This window comes from Brienomyrus brachyistius, unplaced genomic scaffold (genome assembly GCF_023856365.1).
Source record: "Brienomyrus brachyistius isolate T26 unplaced genomic scaffold, BBRACH_0.4 scaffold64, whole genome shotgun sequence".
In the NCBI taxonomy this organism is placed as follows: Eukaryota; Metazoa; Chordata; class Actinopteri; order Osteoglossiformes; family Mormyridae; genus Brienomyrus; species Brienomyrus brachyistius.
Window position 1 is genome coordinate 973107 of NW_026042339.1, and position 11405 is coordinate 984511.

Sequence of the window (11405 nt, forward strand, 5' to 3'; positions counted from 1 at the left end):
AAATGAAATATACTCATGACAAAACCAGTAGAGGAGGCGTAAACCATGTCTTGGATATACCCTTCCAAACTCAGTTTTCTGTAGCTCCTCCATGCTCCTGATGGTGCGGAAGGAGGTCACAGACACAAGGCTGACCGCCAGGAGAAAGAAGCAGAGCAACGTCACGTTTGCCATGATGGGCCGAGGGATTTAAACGCTGTAGAGACTGAAACAAGATGAGACAACATGGAGCCCAAGTAAACAATGCAAAGCAAACAACAGTACGCAGGGTGTTTAATCTCTCTAGTTATACAAATATGAAACAAAATTATAATTAATGAAATAATATATATTTATATATATATTTGTGTGTATGTATGTGTATAAATGAAAATTTAAATGAATTTAAAAGTGTAGGTCACACAAAAATGGCCTGCATGGGCTAGGACCGGCCCTGTGTGGATGCGAGCAGCTGAGTTTGCGGTTAGCAGCTTAAGGGAATGAGCTGATCGAATTTAAAGGAACGCCTGACTTGCTGACATAGACACGTTTATAAGGAGGTCAGAGAAGTGCTAATTAACGTTTTGCCATTACTCGTAAAAATGGTGTGTTTTCATTTGATGGCTTCTTCATTCTTAAAAATGAAATTAAAAATGATGAAGATCTGTAAAAATACGAACTGAAATGAAAATCAAAAACTCATAAAACTGAAATTAAACTGAAAGAGAAACAAAAACTTTAATTAATAAAAATGAGCCTGAAATGATCCCAACCTCGATCAAGAATGACACAACAGTATTTTAATTCCAGTACTTCACATATGAAGCATGCATATATAGCTATAGATGACTATAGTTTATATAATATTATGCATTAAGGCTTTCTAAATAATATAGTATATTTTGAATGCCATATTTAGTTGGTGTGCCCTATGTACCATTCAAAACCAAATAATCGTAAACGCAGGAAAATGTTTGTATTACATATATTACATAAGAATGCAAAGTATATGGATGTACGTCTTACCCAATATACAGTAGATAAGCCTCTTAGTTATGGGAACTGCAGAAATGCTTCTTCCCTGCTCTTTAGATGAACTGGCCTTACCAGACTGCTGCCACTGGGGTATATGTACTCGGCAGCAAGTACACGTCAAAGATAACTCTCTAGAACATGGTTAACTAACGCTGACACAGCTCTTCTAACGGACCTCTGGACCTGCATTCCAAATCCAGGTCTTTTTAACTTTCGGTTCTTCCAGATAGCTAGTTTAATAACGACTGATTATTAAATCATTTCAACTATTGCGTAACCGAAACATTTCATTTAATTTGTATCAGACTGAAAACAAAATCAGTGACATGAATGATCTCTGGTGGCGCTAATTTGACCGTAATCCACTTACCACGTTTTCAGTCCCGGGATGCGTGCAGCAGTGTGAACTTACTGAGCGTTACGGAGCTTCTGAATCCTACACAGGGCACAAGCCCTCCAGCTATGAAGCATGAGGGAATAAGTGTGAAAGCTGCTGGGAACCAAAGAATACCGGGTTGCTGTCATTGCTGACATTTTTTTCCGTATTAACTGTATACTGTATGTGTTCATCACAGTAAACCAGTATATGCAATTACTTCATATGACAATATGTTGTCCAAACAATCATATGAACCAGGATTTTTGAATTGTCCTTCAAATCCTTATTGGTTAAGTGGTAGCCAGGCCTGATATCTGCAGAGATATAAGCATCTATAAGGATATTAGGTGACCTGCTAGAGTTTGGGATATATACTACTGAGATGTGCAAAGAGTGTAGCATGTGCTAATGACTCTTTGTGTTTGTTCCGGGTCATTTTTGTGGATCTGCTTGTACATACCAGCTCATATAACTTGTTTTGATGGCCTCCAGTAGAACCTTGATCAAACCAAAGCGTTTGAATTGTGCGGCGAAGTGCGGCTGTTTCATCAGAATCGCTCTTCCTCTGAGCCTGTGGATGTTTTTTTTTTTTTAAAATATCATCTTCAGGGGCGGCATGGTGGTGCAGTGGTTAGCACTGTTGCCTCACACCTCTGGGACCCGGGTTCGAGTCTCCGCCTGGGTTATATGTGTGTGGAGTTTGCATGTTCTCCCCATGTCGTCGTGGGGTTTCCTCTGGGTACTCCGGTTTCCCCCCACAGTCCAAAAACATGCTGAGGCTAATTGGACTTGCTAAATTGCCTGTAGGAGTGCATGTGTGAGTATGCCCTGCGATGGGCTGGCCCCCCATCCTAGGTTGTTCCCTGCCTCGTTCCCATTGCTTCCGGGATAGGCTCTGGACCCCCCGCGACCCAGTAGGATAAGCGATTTGGAAAATGGATGGATGGATATCATCTTTGAGAGTTTTTACACAAGCCTTACAAACTTAAAAGTTGGCCGGGTACTGTGAGCAAAGGAGATCTGGTCTGACAATGACACCGACTCCGAGCTCAAATCGTGAATTGAGGTGAGCTGTGCAAGAATTAAACTGGGAAAAAATAAAGGCTTCTCTCATGCAAGATGTCATTCAGTGGACTTTCTATTCCCCTCACGAAGTGCATCATGGAAGCATGGGAACGCCTAATACAAGACGTTGCACATGAAAAAGAATTGTTTAAGTTAATTGCGACTTGCAGAGGAAAGCTTGGTGTTTTAACCAGAATGAAATAAACACATTGATTGAGACTGGAGAAAACAAAGAAAAGATAACATGTCGTGTTGAAATGTTTAATACGTATTTGGTGGCGTTTATGGAATTGGAAGTGTCTGTGCAAAGTTTATTGAACGATGATGAAAAGAAAGGCGATCGTGACGATTGGCATGAGCCAGTCATTTTAGAGAATTCCTAAGTGGTATTAAGGCATGGATGGCTGATGGTAGTGAAAGCAAAAGGGTGGAGACATCCATGTGGAACTGGGGGACAGTGTATGGGTTAATGTCCTAAAGGTCTCCAGTACTTCTGTGATTTATCTGCAGGCTGAGGCAGAGCGTGTTGCTCTAGCGCCTAGAGATCAGGCATTGGAGCAGAAGCACACTCTGGATTGGGAGCAGGCACAGCCAACGGCCAAGAATGAAAAACCTGCACCAGAAGCTGAACTAGCAGTCAAAGTGTTCAAGTGGTCTGAGTCACTGTGCGGAAAACGAACGGAGGCATGTACAATTCATCAGAGGTATAAAATGCAGATCAAGATCTTGGGCACAGTGCCCAAAATAACGGTGGGCACAGTGCTCTCTCAAACAGTTTCTTAAACACTGACAACGCAGAATGAAATAACAGAATCGCTGATTAACCAACAGAAAATTTCCTTCTAGGGAAATACGTGTTTTTGATGGTCACCCATTGCAACTGAGGTCCTTTATCAAAGCTTTTGAGTAAAGCATTTTAGGTAAAACTGACAATGTGCAAGACAGGCAGTGTTATTTGGGGCAATTTACGACTGAGCAACCTAGAGATCTAGTGAGAATCTGTCTACGTGTGGGACCCACAGCAAATCTACAAAGATGCAAATCTTCGGATAGCATTTATGCAAGAATCCATGTTTGGTGCACTTGCCATTGGTACTGTAAGTGAACTGCATGGGAGTTTAAACAAGTAAAAATTACACCATATCTTTTGATGGCGCTCCTACGTTTCTTCACTTCAACTGGAGCAAAATAAAAGGAAAAAGGTATAAAAGGAGGGAGGTCTACAGTTATTCCGTCCGTGAGGAGATTTGACATCTTTTGCTCACCTATCCTAGCAAAGACTGTAAATAGCAAAGACTGAGCTTTCTTATCACATAATGATGCTGAAAAATTACATGCTTTTATCACTAGTTGCCTTTACAATTGTAATTCCCTTTTTACAGATTTGCCAAAAATGACTACTTATAAGTTCCAAGTAATTCAGAATGCTGCTGCCAGAATGTTAAAGAGGACTAAAAAAAAACCGATGTGACATCAATCCTATAACCTCCACAATCTTTTAGAATAGATTTTAAGATCCTTTTACTTATAAAGCATTAAATGGACTAGCACCTTAATATATTATTGACCTTTTTACCTTTTATACTCCCACTAGAACTCCCACTAGAACTCCCATTAGAACTCCCATTAGAACTCTGCAATCTACCAATTGTAGATGTCTGTATATTCCGTAACATAAATACAATGGTGAGGCTGCTTTTATCTATTATGCTCCAAAACTGTAGAACACGCTGCCAGAAGACATTAGAGAAGCTCTGTTGCGTAACACTTTCCAAAAGCTATTGAAAATAGCTGTTTTTAAAAAAGGAATTGTGTTACTCGACAAGAGAGTTTTTAGAGTGATAGTATTCTTAGGTAGGTTCTGTTGAGAGAGCAACCAGTCGATAAACCATAACTCCTAATTCCCTATAAGGACTTTTAAGTCCTGATTGGTCACAAAACACCAACAAACCGATCTCAAACGTATAACAAACACAATTCTCCTGCTCTATTGCTTCACCTTGGTAGCAAGGGAAAATCCACCCATTTTGCTCAATTTACCAAAACATGTCTCGACTGCTAGGCTCCTACTTGAGATGTGGATATAGATCATCTTGAAATTGAATCACTGTAAATAAATGATTAACATATGATTAATATGATTAATGTAAGAATTACTTATACATATGTACTGCCGCATAACTGACGTTCAGCCATCCAAACAGAAAGCAGAGAATCAGGGTCGGGAAACGGGAGTCCAAAACGCGAGGTTAATTGGCCACGACGAGCAACGGAGAACAACATGGCAGACACTTCAATGACGGAACTGGGAAAGCAGACTTGAACACGGACTGAAATACACGGGACTTCTCAGAAATAACACGAATCAGCTGAATACAATCGGGAATTCACACGAGGTAAAGAGGGGGGCGTGGCACACAGAAGGATCATACGAGCAGGTCATGACAATAACATAGTAAGCGCATGGCCTACTGCAACTACTTTATAACTACAACTTTTTGTGCACCAGTTGGGGCAGCTTCAAAACCCCTTCCTGCAGGCGGTTTCTCCCTCCCTTCTCCGCTGTCCATCTCTCCAAGGTCTGATCTCTCTTCAGCGTCTGTGGAACCAACCACAGGCAGCTATCATGAGGCGAGGACACACAGTATTCAAAACAATCTCTCCTTGCCTAAGGCCTAAGACATAACAGACCCAATATGCCTGCCCTCCTGGGCCTATTAGTGTCAAATTTCACTTCCGCACCTGTATCAGAATCCAGTCTCTGGTGATACTTCTACACACTTATGTAAGTCGCTCTGGATAAGGGTGTCTGCCAAATACCGTCAATGTTCTTACATATACATATTTTTTTTCATTTGCATACCTCATGGACATTATGTTTTGTGAATGGTTTTGTTCGTGGAATTAAATAAATAATTCCTGAAGTTATTGGACTGGAAATGTGTCAAAACTCCTACATCACTGGTTTGCCAGGCCACGGCCGTACAATGGACGGATAAGCCAGCACACTGAATTTTTACAAGCTGGAAAAGAGGGGGGGGGGGGGGTTACCCCCACGGCAAAATTATGCCAGATGCCCAGTTCAGTCCTGGTTACAAACCACAGCTTCCAGTACACCAGGGCATAACTATATTCATTTACGGTAAACACCAGTCCTGTGTTACCAGTTTGTTACTGAACTGTTATCAATGTCCTTTCGTATTAATACCAACTAACACATGAATGCCACCAAAAATAAAACTCGTGACTCTAGCCAGGGTAAATCATATTAAAGTAAAAATAAAGGATGACTGGAAGACTGTCATCGTTGCCAGTTTGTGCTGCCATTTTACAGTATATGACAGTCGAATAAGATTTGGGCCTTTTCATGAACACAGAAGTCTTTATTGTAAAGCTGAGCTGGGCTGGACAGGCCCAAAGTCACAAACCGAACACTCCGCTTTCAGACAGCATCCATCTGTGCCTACATTTCAGCTAGAGTCTACTTTGAGGGCGGCTGGTTTTGTGGCCATCGCCACATTGTTCATCCATTTCCATAAACTGAACCCTTCAATTAGATGCTCTCACCATAGTGAGGAAACATGCCCATCAAGCGGCCTGGCTGTTTCAGTCATTCATTATAGCATGTCGAATCGTGGAAGGAAATGTGTTATGGGACCGAGAAGTGGTGCACAGCGGGATTATTGTCAATGTCTTAGGCCGTAGGCACCACAGTGTTTGCTCCTGTGTGGTCAGGGGTTGTGCACTTGCTTGCAAAGAATGTGCTGAAATAGCAAAGTTGCAAAAAAGGCACGAAACTGAAGAACAGGGAAATGTCAGGCAGAAAGAGGAACTTGTGTATATATCTCGAAAGTATCAAGTTTAAAATAATCTAGTGCAGGGCTGCCCAATCCTGTTCCTGGATAGCTGCCACCCTGCAGAGCTTAGCTACAGCCCTAATGTAACACATCAGATACAGATAATCAGGCCCTTCAGTATCACCTCAGTATTAGAGTCAGTTATGTTGAAGTTAAGCTATTTCTCATACTGAGATATAACTGAAGGGCCTGCTTCCAGTGGCCTGTGCTACGAAGCGGGGTTACTGGCTTATCGGGGTAACTTATCGGATTTAAGGTACCACAGTTTAAATGGGCTTCATATTCGTTCACTTACAGTTTTCCCAGACTACTTTAAATCCGACAAGTTACCCCGATAATCCAGTAACCCGCTTCGTAGCACAGGCCACTGGCTTATCGGGGTAACTTATCGGATTTAAGGTACCACAGTTTAAATGGGCTTCATATTCGTTCACTTACAGTTTTCCCAGACTACTTTAAATCCGACAAGTTACCCCGATAATCCAGTAACCGGCTTCGTAGCACAGGCCACTCAAAGAGTGAGGCAGTTCATCAGGTCATCTGTCATTACCAAGAACTGTGATGGTCAGCTTAGGGAAGTGGCTTTTCCCTGAATCTGAATCTGCTTTTCTGAATCTGAGTCTTTGTTCGGAACAATTATGAGTTATATCTTTAAGGGAAGTTTATTTAAAGGAATTTTGTAACTTTACAGTTTGAAAAATAAGTCTTGCATTTAAACAGTATTTATACATAATCATAGATGCTTATGTTGTTCTGCTACTGTATGCAGTATCAAATGCAAACCGTTTGCCTTTGACATTCCAACTAGGGCAGTGGTTCTCAAACTCGGTCCTCGGGCCCCACTGCCCTGCTTTTTTTCCAGCTATCCCTGCCCCACACACTGCTGATTACCTGGATCAGGTGTGTTCAGTCAATCAGAAGCTCAATCAGGGATAGCAGGAAAACAAGCAGGGGAGGATGGAGAATGTAACTGATGTACTTTATTTTGTGTTATATATTCGTGTTTGTTCTGAGTCATTTAATGAAGTTGTGATGTTCAGCTAAATTTAATGTATTTCTTTGAAATAGGGTTCAGGGTTCTTTTCAGTTTTTAAGCTGCTCTCGTTTGTTTATAATAATGTGATATTTTAACATTTGTTGTGTAGATTTGGTTACTGTTTTTTAATAACTGTGTAGATATTTGCACATCTGATTAGTTTTTGCGTTTTGCATTTATTTGCTATTCAAAGTTGAGAGATTTTTGTTGAATTTGTTTTATTCAGTTCTTGTTCTACTAGAATAAAATATTTAATGCATATAAACTTATTTCATCTAACAGTATATCCGTTAATGGGTCTGTGGGTGCGGGCGGGACTGGACAGAAATATTGCGGGAGTGACAGAGACAGACAGCGGGATTGGCGGGAGTGACAGAGACAGACAGCGGGATTGGCGGGAGTGACAGAGACAGACAGCGGGATTGGCGGGAGTGACAGAGACAGACAGCGGGATTGGCGGGAGTGACAGAGACAGACAGCGGGATTGGCGGGAGTGACAGAGACAGACATTCATTCTAAGTTCATCGGAAGCGGGATTAGAAAAACAGGGCTCTAATTCCAACTCATTAGCACAGTAACAGTTACTGCTATTGCAAGCTAATTGTTTTTTTTAACGTTGTTAAGTTAAACTAATGCAGTAAAATGAAGTGTTTTGCAGATCTTCTGAGGTGCTTTTTATATAGCATAGTAATGATTAACAGAGAGCTGCGTGTCAATTACAGCTCAGACGTTACATGTATCTAACTTTACACACTGTGGTTGTTTTTTTGTTTTGGGGGGGGGGGGGTCCTGTTTACACCTTCAATCCTGTGTCCATCCGCCATCCGTCGCATTTTCACTCTGAATAAGGCCCGCTGCAGACAGTACGGGGCGCCATGGGTCGCCTGCAGGTCATCTCAGGGACAATGAGCGTTACAAATAGGCCCTTGTTCAGGTGATACTCACATTCACAGCGCTTCCTCTAGGCTGCTGCCAAGCCGACGTCTTCGTATCCAGCATGCTTTCAGTTTACATGCTAGATGAACGTCATGCTCCCAGAAGAACAGTTATAGAAATGCTTTTAAAAGCAGATGCTCTCTGTGGACATGAGAAGCCTTTCTGTTTTTGGGGCAGTGAGGCAGTGTGTTTAAGCCCTGAGGGTGTCCCAGTGGGAGTGTTCAGTGGATTCGGTACTAGAACGTTGGAATATGGCACCTTCACACCGAATACAAAGCAACATAATCTAGGGAGCAGTAATCTCTTCGCTAACAGTGTTAAGATGGTCACATACCTCAAACAAAATCGACGGAATTGCTGTCGTTTCGCCGCATCGCCTGTGCAGGGTCACCAAGGTGGATTTTTTTCATTTGTTCTGATCCCACCCTTTGTCTACAATGGGCAGTGGTGTCGCGATGGTTAGGGAAGCGCACTTGTAATTAAAGGATTGCAGGTTCGAATCCCTGACCAGTAAGGCACCACTGAATTACCCTGAGCAAGTTACCGCCCCCAAAGTACTGCCCCCAAGCACTGCTCCCCGGGCGCTGAATTAGCCGCCCCCTGCTATGTCACATATGGGTTAAATGCAGAGGACACATTTTGCTGTTGTGCACTGTGTGCTGTGGTGAGTCAACAATGGTCACTGATCTCTAAATTCTAAAATTCAATTGGTCTCCATGCATGTGATGCCACGGGATTGGACGGCAAGACTAAGACAGTTACCAGCGTGCTTTACACCGCCCCACACATTAAACATTGTAAATTAATATGTGCATTTCTGTTAATAGTAAATGCTGTGAGCATGTAATGTTTGCCATGTGTGTTTGGAGGCCAGCACCGTGAGTGCTGGCCTCCTTTTCTGTGCCGCCGCTAGCATTAGACCATTAGCGATTGTTAATAAGGAGAGCGACTTCCATTTTAAAACATCTCCTTCATTAAAATGACTCACACGCTCGCCTCAATATGATTATTTGCCCTCTGCGTGCGAGTCTGCTATATCGAAAACATTCCACACCCTCTAGGATTGTGCTGTGACGTAAAGCGAAAAAGATGGTGGCATCGCGTTAAGAATGCGATAGATTGTTCTCGCCGACGTGTTTGTCTGGACGTTGATTGAAGTGTCCGGCCACCTTGGACAGAGCTGGAGAGACAGCGCCCCTTATGGTGACTGTCGCAGTCTCTGTCTGCACTGGTTTCCTTTGATGCCACACAGCACTGCTGATGTCATACATTCATGTCATTTCTGTACGCTGCTCTCCGAGAGGGTGACCAATGTGGCCTCGGTAATGACAGGTTATTCCACTCGCGGGGATAGAAATTGCACCCTTCTACCATTTCAGAGGCTGAAATAAAGAATTATACAAAGAGCAAATGTGTCATGCTTGTCTGCGCTGGGTGTGGACGGCCCCTAGCTGTGGTAGCGGGCTTTCAGGCTGCAAATTCCCAGCTGTAGAAACATGGTGCACAGAAGGTCCTCTCTGAGCGGGATGTGTGGCAGGCCGATCGTGTCAAAACAGTGAGGAGGCAGGGATGACATCGGGGTTGGGGGGGGTGGTGTAGCCACACACAGGTCCAACCAGGAGACGTACAAAACACAGAGGCCTTCAATAATCGATGGTCCCTCAAGCCCCGATTGTCCAGCCCTCGTGTGTGCCACACCCCCCGATCGACCACGTGTGCTTCCGCGATTGTGACCAGCTGTTTTCCATTAGTCTTATGTCATGTCCTATATTTACTCCGCGTTCTAGCCTGTTTCCCCAGTCCGGTCATTGATGTTGCTGACAGTCTGTATGGTGTTCCGTGCTTCCTTCATTAAACCCCTTTCATTTACCCTGGTCCTTTTCCCCGTGCTTGCTTCCCCGCTCCGCACTGCACCCGACGCCGTGACACGCATGAAGAATCACACTGAACACCAGCCCGAAAAAGGTGTCCTCCTCTACTGCACTTTCATTTAAACAGGCATTATTATGGTCTGTTTTTTTAACCCGATTCTTTGCCTCACAGTAGGGTTCTGTAGCTGCTGTTCATGGAGGCTCACTGGGTCCCTTATTCTGCTGGCTGATTTAGGTTCCTTTGCGCTAAATTAGCCTCTATTTTGCACACTTTCCCCCATTTCAGTTCCTGCTCCCTGCGAATGGATGGCAGGCTGCCCCCTTGAGATGCGTCCTGAGCTGTGTCTGTATCATACGAGCCTACACTTCATATCTGCAGAAATATGGGACTTACTGGTGGCCGAGGAAGAGCAGGATTCCTCTCTTTTTGGCGCTGCTCAGTGGAGCGTACTGAAGAGTACCAGCTATGATCTGCAGTCACGCTCCTGCTTGTGTCTGGGCAGCAGCCGGGGAGCATGTGTTTTGTGGAGCGCGTTCTGCGGAGCGTGGCCTGGGCTGACAGGCATGCGGCCTGGATCTTCCGCAGCTCCACGGAGAGCCGCTCTTTTCAGGGAACCATCACGTCCATAATCACGGCCCTGAACATGACTCCATGATGACAAGTCCCATCATTTTCAGAAGAATAAAACTGCAAAACAGATGCAGTCCAAAACCTCAGGGGTTTCTCTCAGCAGTTGATTGACATTAACTGTGTGTTGAGCTGCTAATGCCTGAGCACCATGTTCCCTGCGTTGCGTCCCTGTGTTATGTCCCTTGTCATCTGTGCCATGTCCCCTGCACTGTGTCCTTGTGTTATGCCCCCTTTCATCTGTGCCATGTCCCCTGCACTGTGTCCCTGTGTTATGTCTCCTGTCATCTGTGCCATGTTCCCTGCACTGTGTCCCTGTGTTATCTCCCCTCTCATCTGTGCCATGTGCCCTGCACTGTGTCCCTGTGTTATGTCTCCTGTCATCTGTGCCATGTTCCCTGCACTGTGTCCCTGTGTTATCTCCCCTGTCATCTGTGCCATGTCCCCTGCACTGTGTCCCTGTGTTATGTCCCCTGTCATCTGTGCCATGTTCCCTGCACTGTGTCCTTGTGTTATGTCCCCTGTCATCTGTGCCATGTCCCCTGCACTGTGTCCTTGTGTTATATCTCCTGTCATCTGTGCCATGTTCCCTGCACTGTGTCCTTGTGTTATGTCCCCT